Source organism: Lepisma saccharinum, chromosome 3 (assembly GCF_977018435.1).
Source record: "Lepisma saccharinum chromosome 3, izLepSacc3.1, whole genome shotgun sequence".
Classification (NCBI taxonomy): domain Eukaryota; kingdom Metazoa; phylum Arthropoda; class Insecta; order Zygentoma; family Lepismatidae; genus Lepisma; species Lepisma saccharinum.
The window spans coordinates 10,274,841-10,298,976 of record NC_139231.1 but is presented as its reverse complement, the minus strand read 5'-3'; positions in this window follow the sequence as shown (position 1 = coordinate 10,298,976).

Genomic DNA, 24,136 nt, shown 5'->3' with positions numbered 1-24,136 from the left:
TGAAAGACTTTTTGAAAAAGTAATCTTGTCATTTATGTTGTACTAGTAATAAATAATTACTATACAGTTTTAAGTGTTGTTTCGTCATTTACGACCTATTAGCACATCATCTCCGTATTATCCGAGTTTCTCCGTATCCGAGGTAGTCTCGGTCCCAATTAGCTCTGATAATCGCGAGTCTACTGTATTGCTTATCTCAGTTTAAACTGTAGTTCCAGTCCCGATAAGACTACGTGGGCATAAGGTGGACTTAAAAAAAAAAACTCGAGCAAACATTATCGAAGTTTCAGTGGTCCATTCGGCATGGCGTCCTGGGTTCGATTCCAGAGGTTTGTGATTTCAGGTAGAAAGGTTTCCAGAAATGTCCTTACGTGACTCTGGAATTCACCAAGTCTCGAATAAATGGGTCTCTTGGGGGAGGTAAAAGCAACCGGAGCGTGGTGCTACGTTTCTTGTACAGTAATTATATTGTAAATGTCTACTGTAATTGAAGGTTTTACCTCTGTTGAAGGCAGTAATAATTTTTAAAAAATGTCTGATCTTTACAATTACAAATGGACGACGTTGTAATTGTGCAAGATTTTACCTTCACATCTTCCGAATATATGCGTACAGAGTTAGCGATGTGCAATGGTTGCTTTACTTTCAAATACACACTCGCACACACACACACATGAACACAACATACGAGGGGAGAGTGAAAAGTTTTGAGCCTCACAGAGAAGGGGTGTTTGAGCTACAGTTTCTCATTATGATTTCTCTACATAATCACATCTGTATAATCACCACTAGATCAATGCCCTTGTGCATTCTGTGCTGCAATTTGTTTACAGTCATCTGGTAGAATGATTTGTCCTGAGTCTCACATTCGTCCGTGTGGAAGTGACTTCCTCCAAGTGAATTCTTCATAGCAGGGAAAAGATGAAAATCTGAAAGGGGCAGGTGGATGTTGCAGTGCGGTGAAGCCACACTCGACCAAAGCAGCCTATGAACGGAGGCCTTGCCGACAGAGGTACCGAATCACGGCCCTGTCGGCCACTCTCTTCTCTGACACTTTATTCATTTTCAACCTGACAAAAAAATAGAAGAAAACATCTGAATTTCATAAAAGTTCGCACAGAGTGTCCTAAAACTCACACCTTACATCCTCCAAAATTTTAACTACCTAACGTCACTCCTTCCATGTGAGGCTCAAATTTTTTCACTCTTCCCGGTACATGATAAAATGATTAAAGTTGAGGACAAGAATATGTTGAATATAGAATACAACAATGGTTCATTTATTAACACAAAACAGTACAAGAGAGATGCAATAGATGCTAAATAACCAGTGGCGGAGCTTAAGAGTGTAACTTCCCCCCTACCTTTTGCTAATTTTTCCCCCCATTCCGTGGCCTTCGGTTGTCCACCAATAGAAAGTAAGCTTTCCTTGCACCCCTCTCCCACACAGTTTTGGCACCCAATCGCAGCCACTGTAAACAACAAAGCATAAACAAAAAATATTTTCAAAACAAATCATGACTATAAAATGAGGGCAGGATATATACATAATAAACAGGAGGGAATTACCACTAGGCTAACCTAGGCTATAGCCATAGGGCCGCAAGTCAAGACGAGCTGCACAAGAATGAGACGCTGAAGGGGCAGGAGCGACGAAGACCATCGACTCTTAAAATTACTTAAAATTGTGATTAATCAAAATAAAACAATATGTCCTTTCACTTGTTTATTTCATAAAAGTTTAATGAATAAATTTAATCATATATGTCCACATTTTAAACTTTACAAGTGTTATTAAAAGGTGCAGAGACTGCAATAATGGAAGTGATGGACCATGATAAATTGATTGATGACTAATTTGCGAAGATGGGGATGAGTGATGATATGATGAAATTGATGAATGGACACTCACAAACTTCCATGCCCAGGCCGCGATTCGAACCCGGGATTCCTGGCCTCGTAGCGCTATGTGCTAACCACTCCACCACGAGAGCCGGCGTGTACCATTATAAAAAACTGTCAATAGTAATAATAATAATAATAATAATAAAACAATAAAAATAATAATAATAATAATAATAATAATGTAGGATAAAGGATAGATATTACTAAATTTTATAAATCCCCGCCTGAATAAAGGAGCGCAAAGTGTAACAAAGTATGCCGCAAACTCTTGGATAAACTCTAAACTCTTGCTTAAACTCTTGCTTGTCACAACAGCCTAGAAAAAGTAACGAATTTCTAACAATTTCGAGAGTTGGCTGAAAGTTGCAGAGCAGATTTCATTACTAAACCGAATCTGTCACTCCACGACAGGAGTAATAACTCTCGCGGGGGAATGTTTGTGGTTATCTCGTGACGTAACTTCATTGAAGCGTTTTATTGATTAACGGATTATATCGCACGACACGTTGAAGCAAAGCGTGGAACTCTCATTTAGAGGGAGCGCCCTTCTCGAAGTCAGTTCCGCAACAATTAAATATTGTTGGGAACGAAATAATCGCCCAGAGGTTGCTAAATACAAGCACCTGATTGTTTCCAATTAAAGTTGTTGTACTGTCACGGACACTTATGGGTTGTAAAAGCCCCATGTACTTTCAATGCGATTGCTACTACCCAAAAGTGTCCGTGACTGTACTAATACGTGACATACATACAAAGTAACAAACACACATACACGTATAACACACACACACACACACAGAAACACCACCCCCATATATATATATATAAACTAGGCGTGGCCGCGGTGGCTCAGTCGGTAACGCGTCTGACTACCATGCTAAAGGTACCGGGTTTGATCCCCTTCCGGTTCAAATCCGGGAACTTTTCTAACGTTGGAAGCGGCCCCGGTGCCCATCCAGCGTCGAATGACATGGGTACCTGGGGGAAACCCTGGGGGGTAAAGGCGGCCAGGGACGTGATGCTGATCACATCACCCCCAATCACGACCGGATCAAGAAATTGTGGGGCGTTACCCCCACACCCCCTATACGCCTTCATGGCGTGGTGCTAAGCACAGGGGAGAAATTTACTTTTACCTTTGTATATAAAGCTAGGACAAGACACGTGTGGAAAACTGTACCATACTATGCTACCGGTATATTATACCGTGCGTTCATTTCGATCTGCAGCCGAGAGATCGGGAGAAGCGTGGCGGGCGGCGCTGACGGAGATGCCGACATTTGTGGCCTGTAATGACCGCTTATTTTTATAGACATATGCAGACATTTATATAAATATTGCAAAACGATCACTAACCTGTGTTATAACACGCAAAAGTTCTTCTGTAATTCATCCAAGTTCTGCTCTTATATACACAAAAAAATACGCTTTAGAAACGATGTTAAGAGCCACAGATAATAAAACATTTTAATCATAGTTTTGACCAGTAACGTCCTGCTTAAGTTTATATCCTTGAAAGAGTTTTGTGCCGATGGAGATCGTTTGGAGGTTTTGAATGTGCAACACTGTATCAAGATTACGCTGTAGAAGAAACCGTTAAAAGTCAATAGTGTTCGTGAGCTTCCTTGCAATCCGAGCTCGAGTTTTTTGTTCCTTCGCGACTAGATGAAGACAGAGTTGTAAATATAGTGGCGAGCAATGTAAACCAAGAGCGTGTTAATTTCGTACTGTGCGCAAGAGTGTTATTCTTGGTTACTTGCAGTTACTTGTTTGTGTTATTGTAGTGTGTATGTGTGACGTGTCAGTGAGACGATTGGAATGCCAGCCGCAAGATTCACGTTAGAACAAAGATTTTTTTATGTATGACACGTACCTACGTGAAAACAAACTCGTGTCGAGACGTGTGTAGGTAATTTGTACAGAAATTCCCATGCGTTTCAACTCCACACAGAGATACGGTTAGACATCTTGTCCTTAAATTACGAGAAACTGTATCGTTAAATTTTAAAACACCTAAGCAAAAACGACGGATTCTAACCGAAGCAAAACTCGATGATATTGGTGCAGCGTTAGAACGTTCTCCAAACAAACCTCTACGCCGTGTTTCACAAGAGGTGGGCGTGTCAAAATCATCGGCACATACAGTCACTAAGCTACTAAAATTAAAACCATACTCTTATAACACAGGTTAGTGCTCGTTTTGCAATATTTATATAAATGTCTGCATATGTCCATAAAAATAAGCGGGCATTTCAGGCCGCAAATGTCGGCATCTCCGTCAGTGCCGCCCGCCACGCTTCTCCCGATCTCTCGGCTGCAGATCGAAATGGACGCACGGTATTTAGTGCTGGACTCATCGCTATGAGCATACACACATGTGTGAGCGCATGTGTGTGTGTGTGCATAAAGAACATGCCTGAATGTTTACTGACAAAAATTGGAACATCATCAGGTAGGGTGATCTACTCTCCCGTTTCCCTACAACTCCCGTATTAGATCCATTTTCTATTATCCTCCCGGCTCCCGTATTGACATTTCTCCCCTATTTTCCATTAACAACCAAGGTCGCTCCAACTCATTTCGAGTTCGGCGAGCCACACAAAACTTAAAGTCAACTGCAAGATCTTGCACGTTTAATCCATGGGGGGCAGAAGTGACGTCATGTCTTGCAGTAGTTGATCGATGCTTAGTTCTGAAGCAATGGACAAATACATATGGGTTAGAACTAAGAAACATGCGAATTTCTTAATTTTTATTCCCTATTGTGATCTGTAGATTACATACAATGTAAATTAATTCGTTTCTTTAATATCATTCCCATCCATAAACATTTGCTGGATTGATGCCGCGCCGCTAAAAATGCGCCAAATTTGTTAAATTCATGGCAGAATGTTAGAAATTTCCTTTAAATTCATTGCAGAATGTTGGAAATTTCCTTTAAATTCATGGCAGAAAGTTGGAAATTTCCTTTAAATTCATGGCAGAAAGTCGGAAATTTCCTTTAAATTCATGGCAGAATGTTAGAAATTTCCTTTAAATTCATTGCAGAATGTTGGAAATTTCCTTTAAATTCATGGCAGAAAGTTGGAAATTTCCCTTAAATTCATGGCAGAAAGTTGGAAATTTCCCTTAAATTCATGGCAGAAAGTTGGTTGATTGATTGATATGTTGTTTTAAGTCCACTTTATGCACAGTAAGGCTAATCGGGACTAGGCCTACAGTTTAAAGTGGAATCCGAAACACTGTGCCTCCACCGGGTATCGAACCCGAGGCCCCTTTATTACAAGGCGACGACGCTATCACTGCGTTATCGGGGAGGGCCTGGCAGAAAGTTGGAAATTTCCCTTAAATTCATTGCCGGAAGTTGGAAATTTCCCTTAAATTCATTGACGAAAGCTGGAAATTTCCCTTAAATTCATGGCAGAAAGTTGGAAATGTCCTTTAAATTCATGGCAGAAAGTTGGAAATTTCCCTTAAATTCATTGACGAAAGTGGGAAATTTCTCTTAAATTCATTGCAGGAAGTTGGAAATTTTCCTTAAAATCATTGCCGAAATATAGTCACGCTATCATCAGGTTTTAAATGTAGTAAAGAGAAAAAACAAAACAGGACAGGTCTGAAAAAAATAAAACTGTTCCTCCTAATTCAGGTCGTCTAGTAATCTTATCTTAAGAGCCACTTCGTCATGATCAATCATCTTTCCGTCACGATTAATCTGGATGCGGAAATAAGCGTCGAGATACAAGCAAATAAACAAAGCACATTGGGATTTTCTGTATGCGAATTTTCACCCTTCAGCGTTTCCTCGCGAGTTATAACGATCCTATAATTCGCGAGTGCTCTTTTTAATTTGTTTAAGTGTTCGTTCGTGGACGAGTTCTGCCACCCGAAAGATAATATTTTCTCCCAACCTTCATCGCCACATGGCGTCTTCATGTAACGCAAAGCGTGTGTATGTGACACAGAACGTGTAGAGGGAGTTACGCAGGGGATTGTATATTTCATTTGCTGGTCCTGTCGCTGTAGAGAACAGGGGACAGAGGGTGCGGAAAAAAGTTATGCAATAAAGCTGTGGTCCGCAGAGTTTAAACGGATGAATTGCGATGCTAAATCTCCTGAAATGCATACTCACAGAGATGAACAGCGCACATATGAATATTCACCCATGTTTACTTTAACATTTTGCATTAAAACAGTCCTTTGAAGGCAAGTTCAAAGTTGAATACATAGGCGGACCTGTTAGTGGAAGTGAACGGCTATTGGCCAACAAGATATGACGTCATTCAAGTATGTTTAGTATTTCGTTCATAACACACTTTGTGCTTCCCAGAAATAACATTTGCATACTTGCTTTAATTACTTATTATAAATTATTTCACAGTATAGAGGGATATTATTGCATATAACTGTTAAAATTTAATTTGAAAATAAAATTAACATTAACGAGGTTTGCAAAAAATGACATCAAGTGGAGTTACATTAGAGTTTAAAAGAGATACGAAGCTAGAAGATCGTCACAATGACACTGTATCAAACAATGAAATTAATCTCTTTGCGAAATCATTTCACTTGCAACCGTCGCCCCTAATTTACTATATGTACGCAACAATTGTCTTATCGACTCACCAGCATGCACCCACCTTTTAACAATGCCGTGTAGAGACAAATTGTTGCCACAAAATCACGATATAAAGTGAACCCGATTGGACATTGAGAAAATTCTTTCGATAACGTCACGCGGAGTTACATTGGGCGCAAAGAGGGAAGGAGTATAGAAATTTTAATTTAATTTTATTCTCAAATCAAATTTTAACAGTTACTTGCAATAATTCCCCTCTATGTTGCGAAATAACTTTTTATAGCAGAGTTTATATGACAGGACACTATGATTGTCAGTTAAGAAAACTAACGTTAAGGCCAGTGATACGATTATGAGCAAACGTTATATTATTTCATTGTTGTATTCTTGTTAAGAAACATTAGTGTCGTGCAATGAAGGCGATGATTTAAATGCAATAAAGCTTTTTTGAATTTGCATTTGAATAACACTTTTAAAATATACAAAAAGTAACTAAAATTTAAATAAAGGACAATCTCCATAGCGGAGTGGTGAGTACAACGCGGTATGATACCAGGAGTCCTGGGTTCGAAACCCGGAATGGGAATGGGTGTTCTTCTTGAGTGTCACTTCATGAACTTCATCATATCATCCCTCATTCTCATGTTCGCGATTAACCAAAAGTAGCAGAAAAGCAAAGCAAAGTAAACGCAATAAATCAAACTATTTAGGAACTGAAAATCTATATTTCATAACTTGCAGTTTCTTCAACATACTGTACAATCAGATTAGTTCATCTTTCCAGTAACCTGGTATATGATTTGGCCGTATAATCCGATAAGGACCACAGATGGTTACTAACTGCTGTCATCTCGTAGATCACGCTGTCAAATCAATCAATCAATCAATTATTAAATTAAAAATAATGATGCTGTTCTATGTACTAAATACAGAGCTGAAGTTTCTGACCAGTCAGAAAGCGAATATTTGTGCCAATTTTCTGATTTAATTGAGTTAAAGATTTAGTTTAGTAGGATGGAACATAGGAATCACGTGATATAATTACACATCGTCTTGTGCCTACTCCGCGTAGGAGTGGTGGTTAACGCAGCACATTTTGATGCCAGCGATCCCTGCTCGAATATCCTGAGTATGGATATTATTTGTGAATATTCCGTTTCTACTTCTCGTCTTTGGAACTCACTACCCCTCGAAATCCGGAACTCATCTTCAGCATATGTGTTTAAGACACAATTAAAACATTTTTTTATTGGGCACAAATAGTTATCACATTATCTTTTAGTGATAAATTGAATACAATTAAGCGCAGGAAAACACTGAAAACCCTTATTCACCTTAATACAGCGTGTCCACAATGAGACTCCAACATTTTGAAAGTCTATAACTTTTTCATTTCAGACTGTACAGCTGTGATTCCGGAAGAAGCAGAAGCAGAAACTCAAAAAGTTTATGTGGTAACGTTTTAGTGCGCGCAATAGCCGTAGTGGCGCTGCAGCACTCGATTGTTTGAAAATGGAGATTCTAAACGAGCGTGCACAGGTTCATTCGAAAGGAGTCCACAGATGTCAGTAAGACAAGCAGTGAAGAACTGTGTGAACTGCTGCTTGTCTTACTGACATCTGTGGACTCCTTTCGAATGACCTCCGCACATTTTCTACAACCTGTTCCTGGATTCTGGGTTTACCACCACAGTGTCCTTTCAAAACATTGCCGGTCGCCAAAAACTGATCACACCACTTATTTATAGTCGTGAATGTCGGAGGATCCTTATTGTACACACGACGAAAGTTTCGTTGCACTTGAATAAGTGATTTCGTTTCTGCACACCACACCACACAACCTGTGCACGCTCGTTTGTAATCTCAATTTTCAAACAATCGATTGCTGCAGCGCCACTACGGCTATTGCGCGCACTAAAACGTTACCACATAAACTTTTTGAGTTTCTGCTTCTGCTTCTTCCGGAATCACAGCTGTACACTTTAAAATGAATGAAAAAGTTATAGACTTTCAAAATGTTGGAGTCTCATTGTGGACACGCTGTATTTCAAATCTCTGACTACTGTCATCAATATCTGATTGTGTGTGTGTGTTTTGTTGTATGCTCGTGAGTATAGGTTAGGTTTTTATTCCCGTATGTATTTTTTACTTATCCATTTTTTTGTAACTTTATATTTTCCTTTCTTTATTTTAATATTTACCTTTCTATGTAATGGTTTAAATGTTGTTGTAAACATGGTTAAGTGGTAGAAAAGGCTACAAAGCCTTAACTTCGCCATGATAAACAAGACGTAATAAATAAATAATAAATACATTTCATCATATCATCATTCATTTTTCTTTTCGCGATTAGCCAAGAGTGGCAGAAAAGTAAAGTAAAATAGGAAAACTAAAATCAAAACTAGTGTTCTGTGATTCTCCCGATGGCGCAGTGGTAGCGTCGTCGCCTTGTATTCAAGGGGTGCCTGGTTCGATACCCGGTGGAGGCACATAGTGGTACGGATCCCACTTTAAACTGTAGGTCCAGTCCCGAATAGTCTTACTGTGCATAAAGTTGACTTTAGAACACCACCTCAACAACTAATTCGTGAGGTCACATAAATAATTATAGAACACAAAAGTGTCCGACGGGTCCACCTCTATGTATTTCACCGTTACAAATCTTATTATAAGAATGGATTTAACGCCATCTTTTCCAATTAGACCCTTTTCTAGAAAGTGTACGGGCTGCCCTGTTAGCGAAACATTATTTCATCACGGCGCCAGTCCCTCCATCATCCAGAGTTGCCGTCGATACGCTCGTTTCACGGTCCGGTTATCATTCGGCCATCCGCGCTTGAAAATGTCAGAGGGAGGAAGGTTAACCAGCCGAGGGGGGCTTTTCCACGCGGCTACCTGAGCGTCACGCTGGCTGGTCTTCACGGCTACGCTGATTGGTTCGCGGGAACGGCGCCTGAGGAACGCCGCAGAGCACTACGCGAGCGTGAAAACAGCTTATAGGGTTCATCCAACTTAACAGCACAAGACTTCGAGTATTAATGCCGGAGGATCGAAAGATGTACGAACCTAATCAAGAATAGCGAAGCTACCAACCACATGAGTTTAACAAGATGGCCGCCATCGATAAATTCAATATGGCTGCTTCGAAATTTGCAATATTGATTGATTCGGTTAAAAATTGTCGGGTGGTTTGGCGTGTATACTCTGTCCCAGCTATCTCTGGAGAAAAGCCGGGCATAGCGGAGAGAAGAGGAGGAAATCGAGTGGGCAGAGCAAAGAGGTACACGCGGCTGGAAACACTGGGAATGGCAGTAGCTTTCCACCCTCCACGCAGTCCCGTTCCTCTCACGTGTTCATTGGTGGAGCCGTCTCCAGTCACTACTTGAGCAGAAACGTGTTCTCGTTCGCCTGCACCCTTCTAAGTATACGAGAAACATCTCCTTATCCCAAATCCTTAGCTTGAAGTTAAAAAAGGGGGTTAAAGAACACCTTGGGAAAAGTTAAAAGTGCAAGTTGTAAACGGACCTTCACAGGACATGTAAAGAAAGCATTAGGAAATGTAAGGATAGTACGTAAAACGTTTTCAGAAACAGCGTACAAGGCCCGTTTATCTCAAATGCCTAAACACATTTGCCAAAACACTTCCATCGTCTCCCAACATTGGTGGTAAATCATTGTAGAGGCTAAAAATCCGTCTGGTAAAAAGGGTAACGTTCCCCCTGAATATTGGACTGTGCCATGAAGGCATATGTAGGGCATGTGCGATAGGGCCTCACACAATCTCGATCTCGGCAAGTTTTTCATTTTGGAGGTGATGTGATCATCACCACGCTCCGGCTGCCAAAATGTTGATGTAACTCGTTCTTATGTAGGTCTACTGGTTAATTTTTACTTGGGAGTCCAAGCTCTAGTATCTATAATTTTTAATTCGACAGTAGACCTACTGTTCGAAATGTGATCCTAATCACTGTACAATGTGCCTCCGCAGGGTATCTAAGCCGGGACCTCTTGAGTACAAGGCGAAAGCGTAATTACTAAGCCACCGGGGAAGCCGTAAATTGCTTTTGAGTTTGCAAGTACTTTCAATGCCTGCCGCTATGGTTATCGTAGCAGACATGGGACGTAGGTTCGAATCCTGTGCAACCTATAAAAAGGTAAACCTATCCTTGCACATATCAACATGCCCACACATTAACGATGTTTACCGTTTATAGAGGTGCTGTAACCCCCACCAGGCTTTGACTGCCTATACACCATAAGGATGCACCCGAAAACCCCTTTATTAGAGGCTGCGTGAACTCCAGAACCGTTATATGAACTGACATGGCTTGAAAAATTCCCACCTAAACTCCCCACCCCGGGAACGGAACCCGGGTCTCCGGAGTGGCAATCAGGTATCAGGACGACTAGGTTTTGTATCTACTTTATCAAATGATGTGTAGAAAAGAGACTTAAAATTCGCAACAAATATCAATAGGAACGGTAAATTTTGTGTATTTTGTTATTTTTTTGTATCGGTTTTCTACCTCTGCAGGATAATCGCGATGACCGTAATGAATGACGAAGTGATGGGGAAAACATTCGCATAAAGATATTGTCACATCCTACTAAGATTCGAACGTAGGAAGCATAGTTTCTTAGCAACTTACACTAAGCACTCTGCCACATAATTCCATCCTAATTTACAAGGAATAAACAATGAACACTGTCTTACTGAAATACTTTGTCAATACACAGTATCCCTTATTGAATATAATTACGAGAAGTAGGAAATGAGGATTTAATGCTGGGCGATCTTTCTCCATTTTCCCATTTCCCTCTGCTATTTTAGATGCTTCATTTATTCTTTGTTTAAATCTTCGAGCCAATGTGTGGATCCGAATACAGAGTTCGTTTTGCTAATACTAGGATATTGCATGCGTTACTGTCATCTATGGTTAAACCAGGGAGAATCTTAACCTGTAATCACCTGCAAGTAACCTTGCGAGTATGCAACCAATTACGCAATGTTGTAGATTGGGTTGCATAAAAGGCAGGCGTTGAAATTTATTCGTATAGCATTGAGATGCGTGTGTTATGTTGTTTGGTAGGATTTTTTTTGTATTTATTGAAGAAGTAGTCATGTGGTAACCACAGCATGGATGCTACTAAGCCAGGGTTCCCGGGTTCGAATCCCAGCCTTGGCATGGGTGTTCTTAATGAGTGTCCCTTCAACAATTTCATCATATCTAAACTTATCCTCATCTTCGCGATTAGCCAAAAGTGGCAAAAATGACTAGTAAAATAAACCAAATCAATACTCTGTAGCTATACTAGGGCTGGACAGTGAGTCAATCAATGTCGACTGATCGATAGTAACGTAAATTTGCCGAGTAGAAACTGTAGAAATCCTTACTATCGTCGAAAAGTCGGGAAAATATAAAACTGCGAGAAATTACCCTTTGCTTGAAATATTATGGCATAAGATTTGAAATATGTATTTCCTTGCTTTCATACTAAGTTCTTTTTCGACCTGATAAAAATAGTACCTTCTTCATTATCTGCGTTATACATTTACCCAATCTGACGAGAATGTATGAATATGATATATTGATGATCCTGATGGAAATAGTCCCTTGTTAGAAAAATGAGGCTATGACTTTCATAAAGATAAGGACGTGTATGTGGACTTTTCAAGAATAATGGCAAGCGCAAGTGAAATATTTCTTTCACATCGTAAAGGTGGTAAGAATGGAAAATATCAAAGGTCCGTGGAACAGAGGACTTTCAGTTTGAAATTCTATGTCAATGAACAAGTACTTAAAATCAATTTTCTATTCGTGTGGCGACGTTTTGCCCGATAGTTTTCTCTGAAGCTTGTTTTTACGACTTTCAGTAGCTACACTGCAGAATGCTTGCATAGGTGTCGCGATCATTGAACATTTATTTGTTTACTTAAGATGGCTGTTATGATCAAACTAAAATAATTATATAGTTGTCTTCTTAGAAATTATGGTTCTTATAAGAAGAATCTCATTTTCTAACTTTGTGAAAAGATTTTTAATGCCGAGATAGACAAATGATGCTGTTTGCTCAAGAAGAACGAAAGCTCTTCTCTTTAATATAAGCAATCCTGTTCTATACAATTATGCATGTCACCGGTTACTTTAACAAACAAGTACTAGTATCTTCTCAGGAAAAATATGGACAATTGTGCAGGGTGTTCATAAAGTCCCTGTACCATTAAAAAAACACAGCTTGGAAAAAATAGAACAATACTGCTGTAATACACTTTAAACTGTGCGTCCATTCCCGATTAGCCTTTCAGTGCATAAAACCAAACTCAAGGTGTTGGCCTTTGTTGTAAGCTGGGTGTGACCATCATCAGACCCGAAAATGAGTGGTATCTTACTCGTGTAGTACTCATTATGCCATTCATCCACAAAGATCAACAGCTTAAGTTCCTTCATAGTGGCAATTCGTATCTTACTAGTCATTTACTCAACCCTATGAAATTTGAAATTTATATCCGGGTGTCAAAGAAGAGTAAAATTATTCTATACAATGTATATTACAAATTAACACTGCGTTTATGTTTATTATCAGGTCATAAATGTAATATTTTGTGTTGTTATAAATAATTTTAAAATCATTCATTTAGTTCCTGTAACGCTTTTATATTTTAAACGTGCCTCTATGTAAATGCCTTCACGGCAAGGTCGGTATTCATATCGAAACATTCGCTTGTAGGGACGGCTCCGAACATTGCAGCAATTCGCTTTTTTTGCTCAACACGCACAGGGAGAGTGTTTCTGATGGGGCGCAGTCGATGATTCTCTGTAGCGTGTTCTCGGGGTCCCCCTCCTGAAGGTCATAATTGTCGCAACAATTCCATTCCCCTCGTCAAGAGAGAGAGGGGGTCACAATGCGACTCCCTTCCCCCTGTTAACGGAGGGATGGAATCAAGGGAGACAAATAAGGCTAATTTGGCAACGCTGTGGGAAAGCATTAGGGTGGCAACATTCCATGTTCTTTTTGTTCTTCCACGATTTTCAAGACTTCGGGACTCTGTGCGGGGTCAATACAGAAAAACGAAATAGAAGTGGCTGTTTCTTGTAAAAGGTCTAGGGTGCTCTATTATCCTGGGTACATCTGACTGCTCACTAGATATATAGGAATAGGACAATAACGATGTGAGACAGAGGAGAAAGGAAAGGGGGATAAGGAAAGATAATAAAGTTGGGATGGAGAATAAAGAAGAGAGAGAGAAGATAAGAGAAGGATAGGGTAAATAGGAGTCTGATAAGAGAAGTGAAGATAGAAGTAGAACTAAAGGGGAGAGGGGAGAGAGTTACGAAATAAGAGGGAAGAAAGAAAGGCAAGAAGAGAAATAGAAAGGAGAGGAGAAGATGAAAGAAAGGGACAGAAGGGAAAATGAAAGAAATTGAGACAAGGCAGAGATGAGAAGATAAAGGAGGAGAAAAGAAGAAAGAAGAGAAGGAGAATGAAGGAGGAAAGATAAGTGACGTGGGAAAACGAGAAGCAAGGAGAGGAGAAGAGAAAAGAAGAGGAAATGATTAAACATGGGAGGAGAGAATAGAGAAGACAAAGTGAGGAAAGAGAAGTGAAGAAAAGAGAAAGTAGGATTAGACGAAAGAAAGGAACATAAACTAATAAAATAAAATAGAGAAAGAGAAAAGAAAAGAGATTGAAGGAACAAGAATGATTCCGTTGTACGCTATTAGCCTAACATCGATATAAATTGTGCATTATCCCATTTCCGAATGAACATCGTTCACTGCAATTCATTATCATTCTGCTTCACGATAACGCCCGATCCCATGCTATGGACAACATTCATGAACATTTATATCAGTCTCCATGGAATTTCTCGACCGTCATTTCACATGTGACCTTCAGCAACAACGCGACCGACTTCAGTGACGACACCAGAGGGGTCAAAGTGAATGTAAATGTGGTTTCACCCAATAGAAAATATTCTCTCCCCCACCCCGCCCCCTGTGATTTTTCATGCTATCGTCACTGATGACTGCAGATGTAGGACAAGCGAATAACTTATATATTCACTACAGTACAGTTCCTATCTCATTAACGCAGGCTGACGGATTGTGTTTGGAATATCTCCGATTACCCTTGGTTTTCCTGTGCCATTCCAGGTAAATTGCTGGATGAATGATTTCTCTATCTCGTCTCTTGCATCACACACCCCGACTGTACCAGTATCCATATGGAGGCTCGCATGAAGGGCCGAGTGGAGGGTGGTCCCCGCCTTCTTCATTTCTCTTCCATTTGAATCACTTTTCTTCTTTCTGTCTTTTATATTTTTATGTCTTTTACCCTAGATTTCCGGCTTCTTCTCTCAGTCTTAGTAACCCTTATTTTATGTTCACTCCATCTCTTCTGCAGTTTCCTGTCATTTATTTATTTATTCAATAGAACACAACAGGATAAATCCAAGTTACAGTGTTGAGACAGTACAAGATTATCATACAATGTGAGTAACTCCTTAATCATTCTTATTGATAGTTGACAAATATATATATACACACATGTATATACATAATACATGATAATATCAATATAGATTTGGATACTGGTTATACATTGATTATGTCACCTACATATTTTATTGCTCTTTTGAATTCCGCGAAGGTCATTCTAAATACATCAATATTTGGATCAGTTGCACATAGTTTGTTGTAAAGGTCACACATACTACGAATAGGCGATTGTTTCATTACATTGGTTTTGAGGGTTTTGCAGTGAAACAAGCCAGCCTTTGGTCGTGTTTTGACGCTGGGAACTCTGAATTGTATTTGTTCGAGTATTTGTGGCAATTGGATTTTGTTGTTGATGGTTTCGTACAGGAGGCAAAGTAACAGTGCGTTTCTTCTGGCATTGAGGGAAATCGTGTTAACCTTTTTAACCAAGGATTGATATGGTTCAATGCGAGGATATATACCCTCACTCTCTTCTTTTGAATTCCCTCCCTTTCGCTTCTCTATTTTCTTTTCTCTCTTCATGAACCGCTCTTAATTTCCACCTCACGTTCTCTCTCGATTATCATTTTTCGCCATCTTGCTAATTTCATGTTATTTCTTTATTGGAGTGTCTGATTACTTTTGTCTATTCCTCTCTCTCATTCCTTTACAAATTTCTTTCTTTTCTTTCTCCCTTAAGCCGAACTCTAAGACGAAGTGGTTAGCACAGCGCGCTACGATACCAAGTGCCCTCGGAATTGAATCCCGGCCTGAGTATGGATGTTCTTCATGAGTGGCCTTCATCAATTTCATCATCCCTCATCCTCATCGTAGCGATTTGCCAAAAGTGACAGAAAAGCGACATGAAGTAACTGATTCAATCAATCAATATTTTCCTTAAAGCCTCGTTTCTTTCCGATGACTCAAACACTCTCTCGACTTAAGGACACGTTTTTCGAATTTGCTCCTCCCTACCACCTAAATTTTGTACTGTAGCCCTTGAATATACATCTACATTTTAAGTTCCAGCACATCCTGTGGTACAAGGTCTGAACCTACAGGCAGAAATGTACGCCATACTTTGTAAATTACAACAATCTTATTTATCGACTCACCCTCGTACTGTAGTTCCAGAGATACCCTGTAGATGGGAAGCGAACACGACTGCCGAGTACCCTAAAACTGAATCAGCCTTTGTGCAAAACAATTGGTTCCTCTTTCTACGATTGCCAGATCGTAGATTGCCAACGAAATTCTATCGAATGTTAAGCCTTAAGAATATCTTCTCTGAGCCGGAAGACGCCAGAGCCCAATGAAGGGACGTCGGAGAAAGACAATTCCTGGAAGTTGATCAGGGCAATGAAATAGAAAAGTAAATGAAGACCCTGCAAGAGGGAGAAATGAACTTTTATCCTCCTGGCTTTGTCAGAAGTTGAGTCGACCGTAAAATGATCAGACGTTGGACGATTGTTTGTCAGCATTTAGTGCCTCCATACTTCCATGGATCGGTGGGGATTGGTACCCACAGATATTAGGGTGCTCAAAGTCCCAATGTTTTGCGAAAAGTTCTTTACGACTTACCTCAGTGGTGCCAAGTTACTGAGCAAAAATGTTACCAGAGTTACTTTTCCTAACGTGTGAAGTACGTTAGGAGCGGTTTTTGATAAGAAACCACTCAGGATTAAGTTCTCAGAATATAAACGAAATTGCAGCAGAATGAAACACACACACAAAACACACGCACACACAAGTACGGTATGAGCCAAAATATACAGTACTGAAACTCGCGCATCTCGAACACGTGGTTGCGTTTGTCGACGGGGCATAGCTCCAGCTGCACGTGTTCGCAGTAGTGAAAAGGAAGTTGTGTTGTGCAGTTGTTGTTGGAATGGATCTCTCGACGGAGGAAAAAGTATTCATAGTTGAGCATTTTTTCCGCTCATACGGAAGCGGTCGTGAAGGTGGACCGAGTTTGAAAAAGGTGACTGATCTATATGCAACCCAAATAACAATCGTCCACTCCACATGCCCTAACCTAACCTTAGGTTTCCTGACAGTTATGCAACCCAAAAGGCACGATTGTTATTTGGGTTGCATATAGACCAGTCACTATATTGTAACATGTCTTATACTTTTGTTCATCTTTTCATTTCAGTACTGTATATTTTAGCGCATACTGTATTTATACCAGTTACATTTAATGAAGAAAAATGTTGAGAAATTTTCAGTTGTGTTAACTTCGTTGCCAAATTTTTTATTTAGTAACACAGCTCCCTTAAGAGTTGTTTAGATTAATATACAGGAATTAACACAAACGTTTCAGTCTGAAAATCTCGACCTGTGTATAGATCTGGTGGCAACCCACCATCGTGAGGAAATTGCTGACCTACGAGTGAGTAGCGTAACCCGGTTTCGGAGTTCTCCTATAACGGATGGGGGTTCGACGTGCTGACCCCACGTCACCCCATTCCCGGTTGAAGATCTCCACACCTCTGATAGGATTGTGGGAGGGAGACTGGCAGTCGGGAGATAGGGCTATCGAGCCATGGGTTATTATTATAATTATTTAGTCTGAAAATATAACATCATTATTTAAGAAAATATTATCACCATTAATATATTAAACGACTAGCTATGTATCATCATAAAGAAATATAGGAAAGCCTCTGAGTATGACCAGTGCAAAATAATAACGTAAGTTAAGAATGTAAATATATAGGTGAAGTGGTGATATCTTAGGAAAATATGTTCAAGGGAGATTTGCCACTAGGCTATCCTACGCTATAGCCTAGGGGCCGCAAGTCCAGGGGCGCACAAAAATGAGACGCTGAACGGGAAAAAGTGACACAAAGGCCATCGGCTATTGAAATTCATTAATATTGTGACAATAGCAAAATAAAACATGTCAAATACTATTAATTTTATATTTCATGAACGAAGATAGAAGGATGGAGTTTCTAACCCTATTTTCAGTGTTGTATTACAACCGGATTGCAAGTCTGTATGGCAAACTGCAAAGGAAGCAGCGCTCGATCACGTAACAGTGCTCGAAGAATCGAATGTAAACATCTTGAATGGCAACAAATAAAAGTCAAGTGGAGGGAAATTGACTGTCAGTCAAGCAATTGACTATCAGTATCTCATTCATTAGTTGGCTGCCATGAAAGGCACAAGGAAACAGTCTTAGGTTAGTGTTCTCTTGTTAAGTTTATGTATTGTTTTATCGAAGTTTAATTAATAATTTTTAATCAGATGTGTAAACATTTTAAAGTTTACAAGTGCTATTAATACACAGCATGCAATTAGTAGAAGTGATGTACAATGATAGCAAAACGGTTAATAATAATAATAATAATAATATTAATAATAATAATAATAGCCGGCTCCGTGGCGGAGTGGTTAGCAAATCGCGCTACGACGCCAGGGGTCGCGGGTTCGAATCATGGCCTGGACATGGATGTTTGTGAGTGTCCACTCATCCCCATCTTCGCAAATTAGCCAAAAGTGGCACAAAAGGCGAAGTAAAATGAAGCAAAACGATCAATAATAATAATAATATTGTCGGCAGGGCCAAAGACAAAGGATAGCCCAGGGGCCCAAATTTTATAAATCTCCCCCTGAATGTGTTTGCACTGCAAGATACGACCTTTTGTTACAAAACTAGGTTTCGTTAGCCCAATACCAATAACGTTAAAGTTAAAACAACCCCTGTACAATGCAACATGCAAGGCATATGAGGTGATGTCGAAATAGAATCCCACACATTCACAATGTCAGTCATTTGTGGTGATGCGATCACCACCACGCTTCAGCCGTCTATACCGCCCAGGGTTGCCCCTATTTATTAGAAGTTGGGTGAATATTATATTTGATTCACAAAAAGATATATATATATATATATATATATTTAAAATATATTTTAAATAAAATTCTTAAGAAGAATGGAATTCTTGAACACATAAAAATGCAAAACAAACTGTTAACAGTAAAATGAAAATGCAAGTAAAGAGACTCAATATGAATGAAAACTGAGGAAATTCCAAAATCAAGTAGTCTAAGCAAAGAAAAAGAAGAAATATGTCCATTGCATGCATCATTATGTACACAATTTTATTTACTTTTTATCATGCAATTTTTGCCTCTTAATTTTGACAGGTGGGCCACGGTCCACCCTGGACCATCTTTGGAGCCGCCGGTTGTAAATGAAGTCTACCATAACCAGAAACAAAAAGTAACTTTGAATTCGAGAATATATAAGCAAATGGAAGGGCATGAACACAATAAGGTGGATAAAGGGCTGTAGTGAAATGTGACGATATAGATACATATTTGTGAGATGAAAGAAGTTGCCAATGGAGAATTGCCAGCGAACCAAAACACGTTTATCCAGGAAATACATCTCTCCCTCTTTTTCCTTCCTTCGTCTCTTTCTATGTATTTCTCTCTTTTCCTTTCTATGTCTCTCTCTCTCTCCTCTATTCTTTTCTTTCTCTCCATTTTCTTTGGTCTCTATCTTTTGCCTTTATCTCTCTCTCCCTCTTTTTCCTTTGTCTCTCTCTCTCTCTCTCTCCCGCATATCCTTTCTTTGTCTCACTTTTTCCTTTCCCCTCTTTTTCTCTCTCTCTCCTTCTTTTCCTTTGTATCCTTCTTTCCTTTCCCCTCTCTTTCACTATATCTATATCTATCCCTCCCTCTTTCACTCTTTCTCTTCCGTTTTTTGTCTGTCTCTCTTTTCCTTTGTCTCTCGCTTTCTCCCTCTTTTTCTTTCTTTGTCTCTATCTTTTTCTCTGTCTGTATCAAGAAAGAAGAAAGAAAGAGAATAGAGAGGGAGGGCATAATGGATTAAGGACCATTATTGCCATCTGTTGGTTTATTTATTCACAGGACGTTTAACAAAATCAAAGTTAGTTTGCAACACTTGCCACGAAACGGAAGGGAAGCTCTCGCAGAATTCCATCACAACCCAGCCATTCCGTTCCGAAACCCTTGCATTAGGGTTTGGCGAAAGTTGCTGACGGAATAGGTCGAAAAAGAGCGTGGGAGAGGCGGGGAGATCAGTCGCCCGGGGATGTCCTCCGCCTCATCAAGTCATCTTTACAGCCGTTTTACAACCGAGGTTAAATACTTTCTTGGCAATCTCGCCACTTGAAGACGCTATCCCTGCGAATCGAGCATAGGGAGCGACTGGCTGTCTCTTATCGGGCCATCAGCCTCCATCATCCCCCGCCCGGGGCGGCAATCGGAGAAAACGTCGTGAATCTTCACTAACGTCGCGGGTGTCTCGCGATGTCCTGTTTTATTGCAGAGGTGAACTTTATTACGTGATTGCAAGGTGAGAAGTGGATCCAGAGTTCCCCAGCGGTCTCTGTAAAATGAACCGCTAGAACGTTTGTTAACATTTTTTGACATTTCTTTTCCCTCATAATTCAACGGACTGTCAGAAATGCCGCCTCTAAACCGTCTTGCACAGTTGCCCAAAAATTACAATATTCTCTCGGTAAAATTAAGTATCCTAGCTAGATATTTTGGCGCCCAAAAAGAATTGTGGTTTGGCACACTTATTCCCCCACCCCATACTAACAAGCACCGACATTTTGTGTGCTATGTGGGTCCGTCAATACTTTCTTCTGATGTCATGGTTTGTGCCCGTATTTACAACCTTCAAATTTTTAAATGAGGAAAAACGGAAAATCTCATTAAAAATAACATGGGTTATGTTTGAAGATTCATAGTTTGCATTACTAAATAAGAAGTTTAGAATATTTAAGAATATTTTAGGTATGTTTTAGTGTCTGAAGAACATCTTTAGATACGTACTATTACTACTACTTTGGGAATAGAAAATTCCAGTACTGAACGATTGAGTCGATGTTTTAAGCCCACTTTATGCACAGGAAGGCTAATCGGTAATGAACCTACAGTTTAAAGTGGGAGCCGAACCAATTTGTGCCTCCACCGGGTATCGAACCCGGAACCCCTTGATTACAAGGCGACGAAGCAACCAGTCCGGCCTTCAGTACTGGTTAAGAATAATAATATTAAGTTTGTAACTTCATTATCAACCTTATCAATCGTAAATGATTTATTATAGATATCTTTTGGCGACGTTCTCGGACAGGGAACGTCATGTTCCGAGCTGAATGGTGAGATCTTGTATTTTTACATGGCTACTCCACAAAGAAAGTATCTAGGGTTCAATCACTCTATCATTTGAAAGTGGGGGTCGAGTACCACTATCCTTTCCTTCTCCCCTTTCCTCTGCCAAGTGTAAATTTATCCGTACAATACCCTGACTTGGTATTTTTTTTTTTAAAAAAAAGAACAAAGCGTTGAATGGCTCCCCTTTGTGCATGGCGCCCAACGCTGTTAATTTACAAAAACGAGAAGCAACCGTTTGTACGAACGCGCATGCGCGTTCGTCACATCTCTGTGCTGTGTTTACAATCAGAAGTAAAGATGGCGTTGGTAATGGCTTTAATATTAAGCACAGGTACACATTCATACATTCTATATATAGGCATACAATTGCACAGAATAGGAGCATATTAGAAAAACTTTCAAATTTGAATTTGAATATTGTATCTTTCATAAGGATAATAACAATTATAAATTAAACTTGTGTGTGCCATAAATATATTTTTAGTAATATTACTTTAGTCAATTTACAAAGGTTTAAACTTTAATGTTAGCATTTTGAACTTGAACTTGTTTTGTTGACTATGACGTAAGACGTGATTTCAGTGACATTTCTAATGCTCTACAAATTTTCTTCGATTTTTTTCTACAAAATTCACAGTTCAAGAGTAAGGGAGGATAATATTCCAGACGTTCAACCAAAAATTAGATACACCTATCTTTCAAAATGCTGTAAAGCCATAATAAGGAATCAAAAGTTAATTCTCAGATTTCAATGAAAGCCCATTTTTAGAGGAACAATTTAAAAGAAACCGCAAAATAGCGCGTACTCATCAAACAACTTTATTTTGGCGAAATGGCCGAAATGAAAATGGCGCCAAATCTCCAACTGGATTGTCTGGGACTTTCTTGGAGACATACAAGAGCTTATAACAACCGGTTCATTTTTGATATCATGAATTCCTACCTCAAATCATAATTGCAATGGACAAAATCTTAAGATCAGTACATCGATAAGCAGGTTCTGTAAGACAGTTTAAGAATTATTAAATGTAATGATGGTGACTGTGCGTATGATGTCTGAAAATACGAAAGTATTACAGTAGGGTCTTGGCAATCTGATATTCCATATTATCGGATGCAAGAAAATCCGAGTTTCCTTCTAATAAATGCTCACATAGGGGCGACGGAAACGGTGCCCCGTCCTGGGCCAGAATACAATTCAGTTGTTTAAAGTGGAACTTCAATATTGTTTCACTTTATTCTAACATTATTGTTATTACTATACTGAGCATTGTACAGTCATCGGCAATAAAAATTGTACACCTAGATCCTGAAATACTCGCTATGTGTGTTACATAACTCTACGGCGGTGGTAGAAGTTGCCACTGAAAATTTGCTATTAAAATAAGCTTATCGCCGTAAAGTTAGGCAACACACATAACGCCTTGCAGGAACGAGAGTATTCCAGGATCTAGATGTCCCATTTTTATTGCCGGTGACTGTACTTCTCATTTGGTAAATATTTGAGATAGAAAGCTGGCTCTTTTAGTGTTATTGTAGAGGAAGCAAAGGGAGATTATCTGTGTAAAGAATGATAATTTACCCCTTTTGCTATGGATGCTGGGGGTCTTGTGGGGGAGGGATGCGTGTACATTTAAAGAGTTCAGGGGAAAAACCTGAAAAGTCATATTTTCCTTTATCATTGAATATTATAATTAATTTACAGCATTTGAATTACAGTAAAACCTCGTTAATCCGGACTAATGGGGGATAAGTTGACCGGTTTAACGAAAGTCCAGATTAACTGAAATAACCTAAAAGAACAGTAGAAAGTGCATTAAAACTCCGTTTATAGAAAAAAAAACACTTTTATTATGGTGTATTTAAGGGGCATTAGCCTAAATACACTATACAGTACAGTAAAATGTAAGCAATATTGTACATACAATGCAGTACGTACGTACATATGCGATACCTATATTATGATGATGTCCGATTGTTGACTTCTAGCCATATTTAAAACCTTGCATTCTGCTTTTTTTTTGGTCTTTTGCCTGTCCGGATTAAGCGAAGTCCGGTTTATCGGGGTCCGAATTAACGAGGTTTTACTGTATAAAGTAATATGAAGGTCTAGTCTCAACAAATAATTTATGTAATCTAACTAGAAAGAATACATTTTAATCTTCTTCGTCAAAACCCTCAACTCCAGAGATAAATGAAGAGTCAGTTGAAACCTCTGCTCAATCCGAATCTGAGTCCTCATACGGGAAAATGTCCTCTGTACCATTCAGTACACATCTACTAATGATACACTTCTTAAATTATTTAACCGCTGTCTTAGTTTTCACAGCATTCCATTAAGTTTTGACAAAGTTGTGAAATGTCTTTTCATTCTTCCTGAGTATCGGCTTATCAGGTCTATTTTCAAAGGAAAAGTTGCGTCTTATACGCAAATACGTATTTGAGATGGAAAGCTGGCTATTTTATTCTTATTGTAGAGGAAGCAAGGGGTACTTTTCATGGTAAGGAATGAAAGTTTGACCCCTTTGCCAGAGATGCTGTGGTCCAGGTGCGGGAAGGATGCGCAGCATCTCTGCTGTTATCTATCCTTATCTTCTATAAAATATAATCGTCATGAATGCCCCATTTATGCCATTGGACAGGTTAGAAAAGGAAGTCTTAATCTTTTGCTCTTTGGGTTCTGTCCCCTTTTGAATGCTTGTGCCGTAACGGACTGACAGTAGAATTCCTCCACGTCTGGCAAAAGCACTACATTCCGACCTTTCAATATTAACGAATCTCTTGCGATTCTGAAAAGAACGTGGATATTGGAATCCTTTTCTCTTTGACCCTTCCAACGCATCGATCATTTTGAGAGATTCCTTTGCTGTTTCTCATGGAGAGCATCGAGAGAATATTTGTACTCAAAGAGGTTAGATTCGGGCTATTTGCCATCTGTGCGCAACCTTTACCTTTGAAGGTTCTCCCTCAAAGAAACCGAGGGTGAAAGAGAGAGATGATTCATCTCGTAGATC